General features: G+C 51.2%; 1 long non-coding RNA gene across 2 annotated transcripts in view; it reads left to right on the forward strand.

Annotated features, from left to right (window-relative positions):
- The window catches only part of LOC143973663 (uncharacterized), a 43,649-nt gene that overhangs the window by 18,422 nt on the left and 6,073 nt on the right, over window positions 1–19,154 (forward strand). Inside the window, exon 1 of one of the 2 annotated variants that reach the window (XR_013272109.1) lies at window positions 1,336–1,716. The exons of the other annotated variant lie outside the window; for it this stretch is intronic. This is a non-coding gene — a long non-coding RNA (uncharacterized LOC143973663). Of the gene's footprint in view, window positions 1–1,335; window positions 1,717–19,154 lie in introns of those variants that run through there. 2 annotated transcript variants of the gene reach the window in all.

Genomic DNA, 19,154 nt, shown 5'->3' on the forward strand with positions numbered 1-19,154 from the left:
GATGGTGGGAGGAGTCCGTTGATAGTGGGGGAGTCACGGGATGGTGGGAGGAGTCATGGGATGGTAGGAGAAGCCACGCAATGGTGGGAGGGGTAACGGGATATTGGGAGGAGTCAGTGAATGGTGGGAGGGCCACAAGATGGGAGGAGTCCATTGATGGTGGGAGGGGTCACGGGTTGGTGGGAGGAGACGGTGGGAGGGGTCACAGGTTGGTGGGAGAAGACAGGAGATGGTGGGAGGAGTCACGGTATGGTGGGAGGAGTCACGGTATGGTGGGAGGAGCCACAGCAGCCTAGAGGCGATTCAGTTCGCATTGTGCGCTATATAAGTATTTCATTCATTCATTCATTCAGGATTGTGTGAGGAGCCACGCGATGGGAGGAGGAGACAGGGGATGGTGGGATGACCAGGGGATGGTGGGAGGAGTCACGGGATGGTGGGAGGAGTCAGTGGATGGTGGGAGGAGCCACAGGTTTGTGTGAGGAGCCACGCGATGTTGGGAGGAGCCACGCGATGTTGGGAGGAGTCAGGGGATGGTTGGAGGAGTCACGTGATAGGAGGGGTCAGTGGATGGTGAAAGGAGTCACGGGATGGTGGGAGGAGCCACGTGATGGGAGGATTCAGTGGATGGTGAGAGGAGTCACGGGATGGTGGGAGGAGTCGTGGGTGGAGTCACACACTGGAAGATGTCACAGGATGTGGGAGGAGCCACACCGTGGTGGGAGGAGTCAGTTGGTGGTGGGAGGAGTCAGTGGATGGTGAGAGGAGTCACTGGATGGTGGGAGGAGCCATGTGATGGGAGGATTCAGTGGATGGTGGAAGGAGTCGTGGGAGAAGTCACGGGATGTGGGAGGAGTCAGTTGGTGGTGGGAGGAGTCAGTTGATGGTGGGAGGAGTCACAGGGTGGTGGGAGGAGTCACACGATGATGACAGCAGTCAGTGGATGGTGGGAGGAGCCACGGGGTGGTGGGAGGAGTCACGCAGTGGGAGGAGTCAGTTGATGGTGGGAGGAGTCACTGGGTGGTGGGAGGAGCCACATGATGGTGGGAGGAGTCAGTGGATGGTGGGAGGAGCCACGCGATGAGAGGAGTCAGTGGATGGTGGGAGGAGTCACATGATGGTGGGAGGCGTTACGGGATAGTGTGAGGAGCTATGCGATGGAGGGAGGAGTCACTGGATGGTGGGAGGAGACAGGAGATGGTGGGAGGAGTCACACAATGGTGGGTGGAGTCACACGATGGGAGGAGTCAGTGGGTGGTGGGAGGAGTCACTGGATGGTGGGAGGAGTCACACAGTGGGAGGAGTCAGTGGATGTTGGGAGGAGCCACGCCATGGAGGGCACCTGATGTAAGGGGCACTGTTATGGGGCACCTGATGTAAGGGGCACTCTGTTGGGGGCACCTGATGTAAGGGGCACTCTTATGGCGGCACCTGATGTAAGGTGGTTCTATTACTTACAATGTGGATGTGATTGGCTGACGTTTGTGTTCTTTCTTTGTCTTCCATCTTGTTTCGGGTACAGATAGTTGTTGGTGGAAGGACGGAATAAAAGGGTCCAGCCAGTGAAGGGGGAAGAGCTCAGAGTAATGGAGAAGAGGAGTGTCCTGCAAGGCAGAATCCGGGGCTCAGAGAAGACCGCTCACCATCAACATCTCCAAGGCCAACACACCACTGGAAGCTCTGAGGATCAGCACTAAACAGCTGCCCCGCTAGGAGGTAAAGCCTAACCTACTAACAATGTCTTTGCTACAAGTCACCCCCCAGTATCTGCTAATACCCCACATAGTTACAGGTCACCCTCCATTCTACCCATACTCTAGGCCACCCTCTGGCCCAGTCTGTAAATACTACAGATCACCAGTTATCAGGACCATCAATAGGGGGTACAAGCAGCACTTCCCATTGGGTCAGCAGGTGGTGGAACAGAAGCTGTCTGTGGATAGGTGGGGGCTGTCAGGTCAGCTTTCCAGTGCCCCATCATTTCTAATGGCAGCCCAGTCTTCGTCCGGAGGGTTCAATATTGAGTTTGCCCTTTGCAGCTATAACAGGTTCACCTCTTCTGGAAAGGCCGTCCACAAGGTTTAGGAGGGTGTCTATGGAAATGTTTGACCATTCTTCCAGAAGAACTTTTGTGAGTTCAGGCACTGATGTTGGACGAGAAGGCCTACCTCGCAGTCTCCGATCTAATTCATCCTAAAGGTGTTCTATGGGGTTGAGGTAAGGACTCTGTGCAGGCCAGTCAAGTACCTCCACTCCAAACTCGCTCATCCATGTCTTTATGGACCTTGCTTTGTGCACTGGTGAGCAATCATGTTGGAACAGGAAGAGGCCGTCCCCAAACTGTTCCCACAAAGTTGGGAGCATGAAATTGTCCAAAATGTCTTGGTATGCTGACGCCTTAAGAGTTCCCTTCACTGGAACTAAGGGGCCAAGTCCAACCTCTGAAAAGCAACCCCCCCACCATAATCCCCTCTCCGACACCATAATCCCCCCTCTGACACCATAATCTCCCCTCCCCCCACTCCATAATCTCCCCTCCCCCCACTCCATAATCTCCCCTCCCCCAACTCCATAATCTCCCCTCTGACACCATAATCTCCCCTCCCCCCACTCCATAATCTCTCCTCCCCCCACTCCATAATCCCCCCTCTGACATCATAATCTCCCCTCCCCCCACTCCATAATCTCCCCTCCCCAACTCCATAATCTCCCCTCTGACACCATAATCTCCCCTCCCCCACTCCATAATCTCCCCTCCCCCCACTCCATAATCTCCCCTCCCCCAACTCCATAATCTCCCCTCCGACACCATAATCCCCCCTCCCCCCTCCGACACCATAATCCCCCCACTCCATAATCCCCCCTCCCCCCACTCCATAATCCCCCCTCCACCAATTGGTTTGGACCAGCGCACAAAGACATTAATGGCTGTGTGTTGAGTTATTTGGAGGGGACAGGAAATGTACACTGTTATACAAGCTGTACACTCACTACTTTACATTTTAGAAGAAGAAGAAATGTGACTGAGGGGTGTACTTACTTTTGTCACATACTGTATATTTACCTAGAAAAATGGTGAGGTGTTCTATACTTATTTTACCCGCTGCTACCCACCTCAATACCAGGCACTTACACCCCCTTCCTGTACACACCAATTTTCAGCTTTCAGCGCTCTCACAGTTTGAATGACAATTACTCATACAACACTCTACCCATATGAAACTTGCGTCCTTTTTTCCACACAAATAGACCTTTCTTTTGGTGGTATTTAATCACTAGTGGGGTTTTTATTTTTGTGCTATAAATTAAAAAAATTTGTTTCTGTCATAAAATTTTTCTAATTAGTAATTATGGGGGGTGTGGGGTGTATGGAGGTGGGAGGTATGTACATGAGGGGTGCGGAGTGTACGGAGGTGGGAGGTATGTACATGAGAGGTGCGGAGTGTATGGAGGTGGGAGGTATGTACATGAGGGGTGTGGAGTGTATGGAGGTCGGAGGTATGTACATGAGGGGTGTGGAGTGTATGGAGGTAGGAGGTATGTACATGAGAGGGGTGTGGAGTGTATGGAGGTGGGAGGTATGTACATGAGGGGTGTGCAGTGTATGGAGGTGGGAGATATGTACATGAGGGGTGTGGAGTGTATGGAGGTGGGAGGTATGTACATGAGATGGGTGCGGAGTGTATGGAGGTAGGAGGTATGTACATGAGGGGTGCGGAGTGTACGGAGGTGGGAGGTATGTACATGAGAGGTGCGGAGTGTATGGAGGTGGGAGGTATGTACACGAGGGGTGTGGAGTGTATGGAGGTGGAAGGTATGTACATGAGAGGGGTGTGGAGTGTATGGAGATGGGAGGTATGTACATGAGAGGGGTGTGGAGTGTATGGAGGTGGGAGGTATGTACATGAGGGGTGTGGAGTGTATGGAGGTGGGAGGTATGTATATGAGGGGTGTGGAGTGTATGGAGGTGGGAGGTATGTACATGAGGGGTGTGGAGTGTATGGAGGTGGGAGGTATGTATATGAGGGGTGTGGAGTGTATGGAGGTGGGAGGTATGTACATGAGAGGGGTGTGGAGTGTATGGAGGTGGGAGGTATGTACATGAGAGGGGTGTGGAGTGTATGGAGGTGGGAGGTATGTACATGAGGGGTGTGGAGTGTATGGAGGTGGGAGGTATGTACATGAGGGGTGTGGAGTGTATGGAGGTGGGAGGTATGTACATGAGGGGTGTGGAGTGGACTGGTATGTCCCTGCACAAAATGACATTTCTAAAGGAATAAAAGTCATTTAAAACTGCTTGCGGCTTTAATGTAATGTCTGGTCCCGGCAATATGGATGAAAATCATTGAGAACAAAGGCATGGGTACCCCGCCCCCAAGCCCATTACCAGCCCCTTTGGGTCTTGTATGGACATTAAGGAGAACCGCACACCCAAATTATAAAAAGGAAAGGCCTGAGGCCCCCAGGCCCTATATACTCAGAACAGCAGTATACAGGCGGTCCAAACAAGACAGGGACTGTGTAGGTTTGTTATTAAGTAGAATCTGTTTGTAATTTTAAACTGGTACATTTTTAAAGTGTAGCTCCAGCCAAAAAATCTATTTTTAAGCTTTTTGGAAAACATAGGGAAGGGTTATCACCCCTGTATAATTTGTTTTGCTGTCTGTGCGCACCTGTTCAGAAGATTTCACCTCACTTTCTGTCCAAATGACAATTGGATTGTTAAAATTTGGGTTTTTTTGTGAAACAAGGAACTCTTACAGGAGAGAATTTCCCTTCCTAGGGGTAGATTTCCTCTCACTTCCTGTTGTCTCCTTCTGTTTGAAAGTAGGAGTTGTTTGTAAGTTGGATGTTTGAAAGTAGGGGCCTGCTCTATATACTCAAAATATAAACGCAAAAATGTGGGCCTTAGGTGTTGGTGTTGCCACAACACTGTAATCCCTCACAGTTACTCTGGGTGGGCGCAGGAACGGGCCCTGCTGTGAAATATTAGATCAAGAATTGTAATTACATGCCCCTGAACAGGGGCAGAAAAATTGGGCCTTAGGCACTGGTGCCACAACACTGCAACCCCTTACAGTTACTCTAGTTGGGGCACAGGAATGAGCCCTGCTGCAAAGTATTGCATCAAAAATTGGCCTGTGACCAATTATGGCTCTCTTCGCTGACGCCGCTGTGAGTGGCCAAAGCATGCGGGTCATCGTGCATGCTTGGCCAATCATCAGCCAGCAATGCACTGCTATGACGCAGTGCATTATGGGCCGTGACACGCCGCTCTAATTTGGCACCAACGGACCATAATGTTCGATCTTCCTCTTGAAATCGAAGCTCATCCCTAGTGGTGAAGTATGGGGCAAGATTCCTCACCCTGCTGCCATTCCTCATTATATTTCTTAGAAAAAAGAAGAAAAAAAACACATACAAAGACAATTAAGGTGCGACCAATCTTTATTGGAGATAAATCTATAGATGGAAATGATTGTCGGGCTTCGGAGAACAGTGACGGTTGACCTAGGACTCCTCAAAGGCAGGGCCTTTTTACACTAAGCCTAAACCTTAAGATGATTCAGAGGAAGGCGAAAACCCCCCCGGCCAGATGGGCTCCAAGGGGGGGAAAAATTCCTTCCTGACCCCCTAAGGCGATCGGATTGTCCCTGAATCATCAGTCTAGGGTGCCCAGTTCATCTCATATAGAGAAAAAAACCATACATAGAACCATACAGAACATATGTATTGCAGGTATGTATGCAATAAAACACACCTACCTGCTTGTTCACAATCATCTTTGGGGCTTATTCAGAATATATGCATTGAGCATCCGCACAGATCAGCGCCCCCACACTGATCAGTGCCTCCGCCCGCCGCACCGATTCTTTATGTTTTCTGTGCCCAGCCCCCTACAGGAGGACTGGTGGTACCCCCTTATTGGTGGCCCTGGTGGTGGTATGTAGACATGCTGTGTATGATGGTATGCATGGTGCTATATACGCAGGTATGTATGCAATAAAACACACTTGCATGCTTGTTTACAATCATCTTTGGGGATCATTCAGAATATATGCATTGAGCATCCGCACAGATCAGTGCCTCCCCCACTGATCAGTGCATCCGCCCGCCGCACCGATTCCTCATGTTTTCTGTGCCCAGCCCCTACAGGAGAACCAGTGGTACCCCCTTATTGGTGGCCCCGATGGTGGTATGTTTGGTACTAGGTAGGCATGCTGAGTATGGTGGTATGTATGGCCCTATGTATACATTCTATGTATGGTTCTATGTATGGTGTAGGGAGATCATTGCCAGTGTGCCACAATTATCTCACTCAGTACTGCTTGTGTTACCGTCTCACAGCAGGCAAATCTCTTTTGAGGTCAAATACCCTCGGTTGGTGGTGACGAGGCTCTTCCTTCAAATGGTGATGAGGAGGCCCTCTATTAATGTCATTGCCCCTCGGATGGTGGTGACGAGGCTCTTCCTTCAAATGTTGCTGACGTGGCCCTCTGTTAATGTCATTGCCCCTCGGTTGGTGGTGACGAGGCTCTTCCATCAAATGGGGCTGACAAGGCCCTCTGTTAATGTCATTGCCCCTTGGATGGTGGTGACGAGGCTCTTCCTTCAAATGGGGCTGACGAGGCCCTCTGTTAATGTCATTGCCCCTTGGATGGTGCTGACGAGGCTCTTCCTTCAAATGGGGCTGACGAGGCCCTCTGTTAATGTCATTGCCCCTCGGTTGGTGGTGACGAGGCTCTTCCTTCAAATGGGGCTGACGAGGCCCTCTGTTAATGTCATTGCCCCTCGGTTGGTGGTGACGAGGCTCTTCCTTCAAATGGGGCTGATGAGGCCCTCTGTTAATGTCATTGCCCCTTGGATGGTGCCGACGAGGCTCTTCCTTCAAATGGTGATGAGGAGGCCCTCTGTTAATGTCATTGCCCCTTGGATGGTGCTGACGAGGCTCTTCCTTCAAATGGGGCTGACGAGGCCCTCTGTTAATGTCATTGCCCCTTGGATGGTGCTGACGAGGCTCTTCCTTCAAATGGGGCTGACGAGGCCCTCTGTTAATGTCATTGCACCTTGGATGGTGCTGATGAGGCCCTCTGTTAATGTCATTGCCCCTTGGATGGTGCTGACGAGGCCCTCTGTTAATGTCATTGCCCCTTGGATGGTGCTGACGAGGCCCTCTGTTAATGTCATTGCCCCTTGGATGGTGCTGATGAGGCTCTGTGTTAATGTTATTGCCCCTCGGATGGTGGCGACGAGGCTCTGGGTTGATACTGGTTTTCCAGTGGTGAGTATTAGGCCACTGGCTGCAATTCACATTCTCGCTCAGGTAGGAGAAGCCCTCAAATCTCTCCTGCCGGTGTGGAACCTCATCTCTCCCAAAGTCTTCATTTTTAATGAAAGCATCCCCTGGAATTCCTTCCCCCAGGTCTTCCTCATGCATCTGGAAAGAGAAAAAAGTATTTTGTCAATGTTTCTGATCGATAGGGAAATAATCCCTAGAAATCCCCCCATTGTGCTGGGACTCCTCCCGTATACTTACATGTCGATTTGGAAATGGTGGGCGTGAGTTCCCTTTCTCTAGCTCCTTCCAGTCCACCTTGCTGAAGTAGGGGTGTTCTCTGATGTCTCTTACTAGACTCATCCGCAGCTCTTGGTCTTTACATAGGAACTGTAAAAAGGAACAAAATATAATAAGATACACTGGAATAACATGAACAATCTATGAACAATGTAATATTTGATTCTGATTCTCTCTATTATTTTGCCTTCTGACCTGCTACTACATCCTGATTGGATTGGATGGTAGCATGGGGCCTTATTTGTGTCATATTAGTTCAGAATAGTTATTAAAGGAAAGAAACATCAGATATTTTGCAATTAAATGTGAATTAGGAATGTATTAAAAAAGAGATTTCTATGAAATCTGCACCTGCCATGATTTTTCTTATGACTCTGGCAGTCCCAGGGGAGTTCTATATGTTGTCTGTGCACGGAATGTCCCCAGAAATTGAATTCAATGTGTGCGATTGGCCCCATCACTATCCAATGGAACCACCCGGACCGTAAATTAAAAAGGGCTGCTTCTTTCCTTATGACAGGGGAAGGCAGATCCTTCCATTAAGCAGTCAGCTTGCTGAAAGTACAGCTATGACCTCCATCGATATGTGATGGTAAGAAGGTGGAACCATGTTTAATAAAATCCTAATAAGATATAATGTATGCAACAGGGAAAGAACATTGTCACTTAAAAGGTGTAAAATTTCTATGTATACTTACCATCTCTATGACGTCACGGAGATACGGGTTCATGCTATCTGGATAATGCGGTTCCCTTGTGGTCACGATCTTCACTTCTTCCTCTGCGGACTCCCTGCCGGTCAGAAATGGATGTCTGCCGAAAGCCATCTTATACACGATTATTCCCAGAGAGAAATAATCAGCCGCTCCGAAGTATGGAATGTTTTGAAGGGCCTGTAGAAACATAAAGAGAAAAAGAAGGATGAGCTGATTGTTGGGTAGAGGACGGAGACGACTCAATGCTGATATATGGGATCTATGAATCCTCCCAGGACTCCTAAAATTGTGCTCAAAAGACCTCAAACCAAGGCGGAGCTTGTGAATATTGGAGGTGGGGCTTTAGGTCTCACAGAGACACAAAAGGAAATTGGCTGAAATCTTCCAAATTGAGGTAAATTTCACCAGAACAGGTGTGCCCGTTGAAGGTTTCTCCTCCCCTCGTGTTCTGGGGAAAGATCTAAAACTCTAACTTTCTTTCTCAATGACAATGGTCACCAATACAAACCAATGGGGACAAATACCCCTGGAATATTGTTCCAGCCTGGAAACCCACTGAAACCAACCAGGTCACCAGTAAAGAAATTCTTAATTTAGTGAAAAATTACCTCCCTTTAGCTTATCTCTATATCCCATTATAACAAATATTACAATTAGGTCTAATATCAGGTGGAAAGCAAGTATCTTACCTCTGGCGACAAGTACCCTGGTGTTCCCGATTGTCCTTGAATCCTGCTGGACTCCGTGACGCCCATACGTGCCAAGCCGAAATCGGCTATTTTGATGTGTCCAACGTTATCCAAAAGAATATTTGCAGGCTTGAGGTCTCTGTGGATGATCTCCCTAGAATGCAGAAACTGCAGACCACAGATCATTTCTGCTATGAAGTATCTGATGGGGGAAAGAGATAGAGGAATTAGCATCACAAATCATCACAGAGTAATGAAATCTAAAGATGAAATGACTTCCCCCTGTAATACATAGGGGTTTGGATGGACGAGGCTCAGGTGAAGGGGCTGACTACATCACTGGCTGTGGTCAGTCACCCCCGACTCCAGAGTGACCCGTTCATTGATCTTACCTTATGGTGCCCCCAGGAAATGGAGCTACTGCCATGGCACTATGGAGATCCCCTCTGGTCACACATTCCAGGACAAAGGCGAGATGATTCTGTGTGAACACAAGAGATAAAGTTTACATTATAGACATGCAGGATTTCATTTTGTGGAGGAATAGACAGACACACTTAATTTAGGAAAACCGGACAGAGGAACTAAGTAGGCCGCCATTACTGGACTGTTCTTATTGCAATGCTACTTCTGTCTGGTCTGGTAAAGAAATTGGAAGGTGAAAAGACTTACCTTTGTCTGGAACGTTCCAAACAGATGTGTAATAAATGGACACTCCCTGGCTACTTTCAGCACGTCACGTTCTAAGAAAACCATATCACTATCGTCTTCATAATGAATAAATTCTGTCTTTTTCACAAGTTTAACCGCCAGCTTCTGGTCAATGGCGGGATGAGAGGCCAAGATCACCTGCGAACTGGCCCCCTTTCCAAGGACTCCATAACAGGTCATGTGTTCAAAGGAGAGTACACATGACTGGTCCTTGGTGACCACGCTGGATGGTACTTGTGAGGCGATCTCATCATGTGTGCTGCGGATGGATGGATTGTCTAGGTCGCACTCTGGTGGAGTAGCCACGTCTTGGTCGCACTCTGGTGGAGGGGCCACGTCTTGGTCGCACTCTGGTGGAGGGGCCACGTCTTGGTCGCACTCCGGTGGAGGGGCCACGTCTTGGTCGCACTCCGGTGGAGGGGCCACGCCTTGGTCGCACTCCGGTGGAGGGGCCACGCCTTGGTCGCACTCCGGTGGAGTGGCCACGCCTTGGTCGCACTCCGGTGGAGTGGCCACGCCTTGGTCGCACTCCGGTGGAGTGGCCACGCCTTGGTCGCACTCCGGTGGAGTGGCCACGTCCTGGTCGCACTCCGGTGGAGTGGCCACGTCCTGGTCGCACTCCGGTGGAGTGGACAGGTCCTGGTCGCACTCCGGTGGAGTGGACAGGTCCTGGTCGCACTCCGGTGGAGTGGACACGTCCTGGTCGCACTCCGGTGGAGTGGACACGTCCTGGTCGCACTCCGGTGGAGTGGACACGTCCTGGTCGCACTCCGGTGGAGTGGCCAGGTCCTGGTCGCACTCCGGTGGAGTGGACACGTCCTGGTCGCACTCCGGTGGAGTGGACAGGTCCTGGTCGCACTCCGGTGGAGTGGACAGGTCCTGGTCGCACTCCGGTGGAGTGGACAGGTCCTGGTCGCACTCCGGTGGAGTGGACACGTCCTGGTCGCACTCCGGTGGAGTGGACACCTCCGGGTCGCACTCCGGTGGAGTGGACACGTCCTGGTCGCACTCCGGTGGAGTGGACACGTCCTGGTCGCACTCCGGTGGAGTGGCCAGGTCCTGGTCGCACTCCGGTGGAGTGGACACGTCCTGGTCGCACTCCGGTGGAGTGGACACGTCCTGGTCGCACTCCGGTGGAGTGGACACGTCCTGGTCGCACTCCGGTGGAGTGGCCAGGTCCTGGTCGCACTCCGGTGGAGTGGACACGTCCTGGTCGCACTCCGGTGGAGTGGACACGTCCTGGTCGCACTCCGGTGGAGTGGCCAGGTCCTGGTCGCACTCCGGTGGAGTGGACACGTCCTGGTCGCACTCCGGTGGAGTGGCCAGGTCCTGGTCGCACTCCGGTGGAGTGGCCAGGTCCTGGTCGCACTCCGGTGGAGTGGACACGTCCTGGTCGCACTCCGGTGGAGTGGACCCGTCCTGGTCGCACTCCGGTGGAGTGGACACGCCCTGGTCGCACTCCGGTGGAGTGGACACGTCCTGGTCGCACTCCGGTGGAGTGGACCCGTCCGGGTCGCACTCCGGTGGAGTGGACACGTCCTGGTCGCACTCCGGTGGAGTGGACACGTCCTGGTCGCACTCCGGTGGAGTGGACACGTCCGGGTCGCACTCCGGTGGAGTGGACACGTCCTGGTCGCACTCCGGTGGAGTGGACACGTCCTGGTCGCACTCCGGTGGAGTGGCCAGGTCCTGGTCGCACTCCGGTGGAGTGGACACGTCCTGGTCGCACTCCGGTGGAGTGGACACGTCCGGGTTGCACTGTGGTGTGCAGTCAATACCGCGTACACCTACAATAAAAAAAGAGAGGAATTAGATTTAGCACCTTCACCTACATTTCATATATTTTTCTTTGTAGAACATCAAATTATGGAGAGAAGAGATGAAAACGCTGGTGCCAGAGACCATGAATAAACTCTACAGGACAGGGACACAAGGAGGACTAATGTTGTACTTTGTATAAAAATGCTGGTTTCCTGCCACTCATCCCGACCCACTGGTTGGCAATAATGGCATGAAAAGTCAGAGGGGCTGGTAGTACCCAGCCCGTAATCAGCCTGCCCATACATGGTTAGAATCTTGGCTGGTCCTTGCTTAGCCGGATGAGATTGGAAGTGTCTATGGCCGGCTTTAGGAGCGCAGACACTTCTAATGACAGCACTTGGGGTAAAGGCATAGTGCATATTAAAATGCTGATGGATAATGAATTAGTGCGGTTTTATTTGTGTTGGTTTTGTCCGTCTGTCTGGCCTTGTTTACAAGGGTGATGAGGCCCATATAACATGAATGGGACGTTTCTACAACATCTGTATCTTCCAGGTGCTGCATGCAGGCAGTCCATTGACAATGAGTAGAACGGACAGCTGCACGCACGCAGCCACTTCTCCTAATATGACATGCACTGTCTGCATTCAGGGCCATTCGCCCACACCCAGGACCGCTGGGTCCTGGGTGTGGGCACTTGGCTGGGTGGGCTTGGTGGGCATTGATAGGTGGCACTGATGGGCATTGATAGGTGGCACTGGTGGGCACTGTTACTCTATAAATGAGGCATAATCGCCTCTTCCTTTTCAGGGTCGATGTCCCTTTAAGATGAGCCGGTGATCGGCTTTGTTCTTCTCCTGTCAGCAGAGGAGAAAAAAAAACGATCACTGAGCTTTTGTTTACATCATGTAATGAGCCGTCATTGGCTGATAACTGATCACATGATAAGGGGTCGGGATTGGCCCCGTACTCGGATCGGTGGTCTTCCGAGTCTCAGTGACTCTGTGATCACGGCGCCCTCCGCAGGGAGCGTGCACAGGGGGATGTCATATGACGGCCTCCCGGGAATTCACATCCGCGCTGTGCCCGTCATTTGCCCACAGCGCGGATGTCAGGGGGTTAAACAGGTGGTGAGGAGGCAATATAACACCTTCTTGCCTCCTGTCAAATGCCCTCTGAAGAGCGACTTGAATGTGGATTGCTGTTCAGAGGGCACAACATGTTTAAATGAGCCCTAAGGCAGTTCATACAATCCGTCCATTCAGTAGGGAACAGGAGGGACTATTTCATGTTTTCTTTGGGGCACTGCTAAGTAATCTTCTGGTTTTCAACAAGTACAAAATCCCGGGGAGACGGTGCCAATAAGAGATCTATAACCGTCCATCTGCGTGTGTATGGACCTCCCAGTAGTGTGCAGACGTGGATTGTTGGGGATGAAAACAAAAGATTGACATACATGACTACAGAGGTGCAATCACAATGAGGCCATCAAAGAGAAAGCGGGGGAGGGATCTAGGTCCCATGTGGGATGGTCATGGGGGGCGGCATTATCCGCACTGCCCATGGGGGGAGCGGCATTGTCCGCACTGCCCATGGGGGGAGCGGCATTGTCCGCACTGCCCATGGGGGGAGGGGCATTGTCCGCACTGCCCATGGGGGAGCGGCATTGTCCGCACTGCCCATGGGGGAGCGGCATTGTCCGCACTGCCCATGGGGGGTGGCATTGTCTGCACTGCCCATGGGGGGGGCACTGGGGGGCACTGAACCAATTGGCACCTTTGTTTTGTTTTTTGTGGGTTTACAACCACTTTAAATATTGCTTATAAATGTGTGTTTATTAGGATTGTACAATAAGTACATGGGTTGTGTGTATGTCAGGGGTTGACAAATTTGCTTTGAATTTAGGAGCCAGTTTTTGTTTTTTTAGAGTGGTATGGATTGTCAGCTCCCGGGGTAAGGCCACTCATTTTCACCCCCTATCCCTAACTCACAATGGAGCACCCAGTCAATAACTCCATTGAAACGCTGTTACATCAGGGTTATGGGCTGACCAGAAAGAGAGTAAGGCTGGCAACAGATGGAACTGGCTGGCACTGGCAGGTACGTGGAACTGCCAGATGGCATTGGCAGGTGACACTGGTTTGGCACTGGCAGGTGGCACTATTGGCACTGGCAGGTGGCACTATTGGCACTGGCACTGATTGGCAGGTGGCACTGGTTTGGAAGTGGCAGGTGGCCCTGGTTGGTGATGGCAGGTGGCCCTGGTTGGCGGTGGCACTAGTTGTCACTGGCAGATGGCACTGATTGGTGGTGGCACTGGTTGGTGTTGGCAGGTGGCACTGGTTGGCGGTGGCACTAGTTGCCACTGATTGGTGGTGGCACTGTCAGGTGGCACTGATTGGCAGTGGCAGGTGGCACTGATTGGCGGTGGCAGGTGGCACTGGCAGGCACGTGGAACTGCCAGATGGCATTGGCAGGTGATACTGGTTGGCATTGGCAGGTGACACTGGTTTGGAACTGGTAGGTGGCACTGATTGGCGGTGGCACTGGTTGGTGGATGCAGGTGGTATTGATTGGCGGTGGCACTGGTTGGCACTAGCAGGTGACACTGATTGGCGATGGCACTCGTTGGCACTGGCAGATGCCACTGGTTGGCGCTGGCAGGTGGCACTGGCAGGTTTTACACTGAGCTCTCTATTACTGAAATGTAACAGAGGAGCTGTCAGAATTGAGCTTAAAGCGGAGCTCCACCCTAAAGTGCACCTTCCGCTCATTGGAACCCTCCCCCCCTCCGGCGCCACAATTGGCACCTTTCAGGGGGGAGGGGGGTGCAGGTACCTGTACAGTACAGGTATCTGCACCCACTTCCGGCGTAGATTCTGCAGAAGCTACACCCCTTTCCGAAGGTCCCCCGCTGCCTGCTGGGAAACACACGGATCCCAGAGACAGCGGGGACCATCCTTATTGCGCAGCGCGACTCGCGCATGCGCAGTAGGGAACCGGGAAATGAAGCCAAAAGGCTCCACTTCCTGGTTCCCATACCCAAGATGGCAGCGGCAGCACCCGAGAGACGATCGAGAGATCAGCTTCGGGTGCCGACATCGCGGGCGCGCTGGGCGGGTAAGTGTCATTGTTTTAAAAGTCAGCAGCTGCAGTATTTGTAGCTGCTGGCTTTTTAAAAAAAAAATGGCGGACTCCCGCTTTAATGTCGGAATGGGCGGGACTCGGCCGGGGTGTGAAGCTGACAAGTAACAGAGAGGCGGTGTAGTGTCATATTTTGCTCCCTGAACATTGAAGCTCGGGGATAGGGATGAGGACACTGAACATTGAAGCTCGGGGATAGGGATGAGGACACTGAACATTGAAGCAGGGGGATAGGGATGAGGACACTGAACATTGAAGCTCGGGGATAAGGATGAGGACACTGAACATTGAAGCTCGGGGATAGGGATGAGGCCACTGAACATTGAAGCTCGGGGATAAGGATGAGGACACTGAACATTGAAGCTCGGGGATAGGGATGAGGACACTGAACATTGAAGCTCGGGGATAGGGATGAGGCCACTGAACATTGAAGCTCGGGGATAAGGATGAGGACACTGAACATTGAAGCTCGGGGATAGGGATGAGGACACTGAACATTGAAGCTCGGGGATAGGGATGAGGACACTGAACATTGAAGCAGGGGGATAAGGATGAGGACACTGAACATTGAAGCTCGGGGATAGGGATGAGGACACTGAACATTGAAGCTCGGGGATAGGGATGAGGCCACTGAACATTGAAGCTCAGGGATAGGGATGAGGACACTGAACATTGAAGCTCGGGGATAGGGATGAGGACACTGAACATTGAAGCTCGGGGATAGGGATGAGGACACTGAACATTGAAGCTTGGGGATAGGGATCTCTGCTTTGCTTGTCAGTGTCACACACAGTGCGCAGCCGCAGAGTGTGGAGGAGGGGGGAGGGGGTCAGTCATTGTTAATAGTGATAGTGAGTGGGCTGGTGGCAGCTTAGGCGCCAGGTTGTGATTTCTGGTGGCATTGGTGACCTGGCGCCTGGGGTTTGTGGAGCCCTGGTGTATGTCTTGTGTTGATTGTAACTAAAAAATGTCATAAAAAAGGACTTGATTTAAAAAATATTAAAAAAACATTTGTACCTATGGGAATGTGACCCCAAAACATTTTTTTGAAAAAAAAAATTTCTTTGAAAAAAAAAATTTTTTTTGAAAAAAAAAAAAAATTTTTTTGAAAAAAAAAAAAATTTTTTTTGAAAAAAAAAAATATTAAGAAAATAATATACTTTGAAAAAAAAAAGTGAAAAAAAAATTTTTTTTTGAAAAAAAAAAAAATAAAAAATTTATAAAAAAAAAAAAAATCTTTGAATAAAAACACTTACCAATCTCAGTGTCTGTATCCCGGTGATGTCTATTGGCTTTACAGCCGGAACCGAAACATCGAACGACGGCTCTGAAACAGCCGCGCACAAACGCTCGGGTCCTCTTCAGCTTGGAGGGCTTTTTGGTTGGGGTATCTGCAGGCTGGTCACTGACACCTCCTACCATGGCCCTTCCTTTGCTGGGTTTCTCTTTGATGTTTTTCAGAGAAACAATCTGATTACATTTAAATCGGTTCATTATTAAGAATAAAGAAACTCGCTTTAAATGTATGACAACAAATATTGCAATGAAATTGAATTGACCGAAATCAAATCCAATAATATCACAAGGTATCTCTCAGGAGAGATAAAAGCCAACCTCACTTGTCAGTGGACAGTCAACTTCTGATGAATTCTGCCCCAGCGTCTGAATATATAGGGGGACTCAGCCAATGAAATCACAGCGACTTTGGCTCAGCCAATCACAGTGACTTTGGCTCAGCCAATCACAGTGACTTTGGCTCAGCCAATCACAGTGACTTTGGCTCAGCCAATGAAATCACAGTGCAGTCATGTGACTTTTTTTTTTTTTTTTTGAAAAATTAACTGACGATTTTTCTTAAAGGAGCCAGTATACGGATGTAATAGGGATATACGGCTCCTGGAAGAACATGTTATTGTGAATGAGATTTAACCCTTACAGTCCCATGGCTGAAATAAAGATCTCTATTCTTATGATAACATTGTGAATGGAGCCTTAGAAATCCTCTCCGCACATCAAATCTTTTGATTTCTTTTATTTTATCGTTATTACACACCAATTATTTCTCCATGAGGGGGGGAGGGGTGATGAGCCTCACGCTGCTCCCCGGGGCCGCCCGCCATGTGAAGATCCGTACCGCGCTCTACTAACCAATCACAATTGATAACGGAAGTGGCGTTCAGTCGCAGCCATCTTACTATACCCCGCACTCCTCTATAGTAAGCATACACTGAGAAGGCGGACATCTTGTTACACCCACCGGAGTTTGATGCATAAATAGAGTATTTAGAAATCGGAATGTTTGGATGTTACATTTTAAAAGCCGCGGCAAACCTGCCCACCTCACACGTTTACTAATGTGACAGAAAACTCTGAGTTCAGTCCGTGGGATTTCACCATATAACCTCCGATTTTGTGTTTTATAAAAAGTGTAAAATGCAAAACTCTGGTGGGTGTAACAAGATGTCCGCCTTCCCCCCCCCCTTCTCGGTCTATCCTCACAGTGGAGGAGTGCCTGGTGTAGCAAGATGGCGACGACGGATCGTCACTTCCGTTACTAATTCTGAGGGGTCGCGGAATCTGACGGAACACCGGAGCCAGCGCTGCAGCGGTCAGTCCGCCCGATTCTCTTGTATGAAATCTTCACTCTCCACCCTTTGTCTCTCAGCTCCTCCCCTATCAAACAGGCTCCACCCTCCTCGCACAGTGTCTGGTAGTCATGATCATCTCTCGCCAGGTTAGACCCCGAAGTATCGAGGGGGAGGGGGAGTGTCCACTATAGAGGGTCCCCCTCCCCCAACACACACAGAGGACCAATCATAGGCTGAGCTCTACTACCATCCCCCATCATCCCAGGAGGGACCCCAACTCTACTCAGCTATACAGAGGGGGAGGGGCAGTGTGAGAGGGAGGGGTGTCAGGTGAGGGGGAGGGGTGTAAGGTGAGGTGATGAGGAGTATTGATGGGAGGTTCTCTGTCGCTCTTCATGTGTCGGTGCTCTTCGATGAGGTGGGGGTGTATTTCTCGGAGGGGGAGGGGTGTAATGAGGAGTATTGATGGGAGGTTCTCTGTCGCTCTTCAGGTGTCGGTGCTCTTTGATGAGGTGGGGTGTATTTCTCGGAGGAGGAGGGGTGTAGTCTGGAGGAGTATTGATGGGATGTTAGGGGATGGGATGTTGTTAGGGGGCACACTTTAGTGGCACTGGTAGGTGACACTGATGAGGCATGGGTAGGGGGCACACTTTAGTGGCACTGGTAGGTGACACTGATGAGGCACGGGTAGGGGGCACACTTTAGTGGCACTGGTAGGTGACACTGATGAGGCACGGGTAGGGAGCACACTTTAATGACACTGGTAGGTGACACTGATGAGGCACGGGTAGGGGGCACACTTTAGTGGCACTGGTAGGTGACACTGATGAGGCACGGGTAGGGGGCACACTTTAGTGACACTGGTAGGTGACACTGATGAGGCACGGGTAGGGGGCACACTTTAGTGGCACTGGTAGGTGACACTGATGAGGCACGGGTAGGGGGCACACTTTAGTGGCACTGGTAGGTGACACTGATGAGGCACGGGTAGGGGGGCACACTTTAGTGGCACTGGTAGGTGACACTGATGAGGCACGGGTAGGGGGCACACTTTAGTGGCACTGGTAGGTGACACTGATGAGGCACGGGTAGGGGGCACACTTTAGTGGCACTGGTAGGTGACACTGATGAGGCACGGGTAGGGGGCACACTTTAGTGGCACTGGAAGGTGACACTGATGAGGCACGGGTAGGGGGCACACTTTAGTGGCACTGGTAGGTGACACTGATGAGGCACGGGTAGGGGGCACACTTTAGTGGCACTGGTAGGTGACACTGATGAGGCACGGGTAGGGGGCACACTTTAGTGACACTGGTAGGTGACACTGATGAGGCACGGGTAGGGGGCACACTTTAGTGACACTGGTAGGTGACACTGATGAGGCACGGGTAGGGGGCACACTTTAGTGACACTGGTAGGTGACACTGATGAGGCACGGGTAGGGGGCACACTTTAGTGACACTGGTAGGTGACACTGATGAGGCACGGGTAGGGGGCATACTTTAGTGGCACTGGTAGGTGACACTGATGAGGCACGGGTAGGGGGCATACTTTAGTGGCACTGGTAGGTGACACTGATGAGGCACGGGTAGGGGGGCACACTTTAGTGACACTGGTAGGTGACACTGATGAGGCACGGGTAGGGGGCACACTTTAGTGGCACTGGTAGGTGACACTGATGAGGCACGGGTAGGGGGCACAGACTAGCGGCACTGGTAGGTGACACTGATGAGGCACGGGTAGGGGGCACACTTTAGTGGCACTGGTAGGTGACACTGATGAGGCACGGGTAGGGGGCACACTTTAGTGGCACTGGTAGGTGACACTGATGAGGCACGGGTAGGGGGCACAGACTAGCGGCACTGGTAGGTGACACTGATGAGGCACGGGTAGGGGGCACACTTTAGTGGCACTGGTAGGTGACACTGATGAGGCACGGGTAGGGGGCACACTTTAGTGGCACTGGTAG

This window comes from Lithobates pipiens, unplaced genomic scaffold, assembly GCF_037356315.1.
Source record: "Lithobates pipiens isolate NorthernLeopardFrog02 unplaced genomic scaffold, aLitPip1_a1.2 Scaffold_90, whole genome shotgun sequence".
NCBI lineage: Eukaryota > Metazoa > Chordata > Amphibia > Anura > Ranidae > Lithobates > Lithobates pipiens.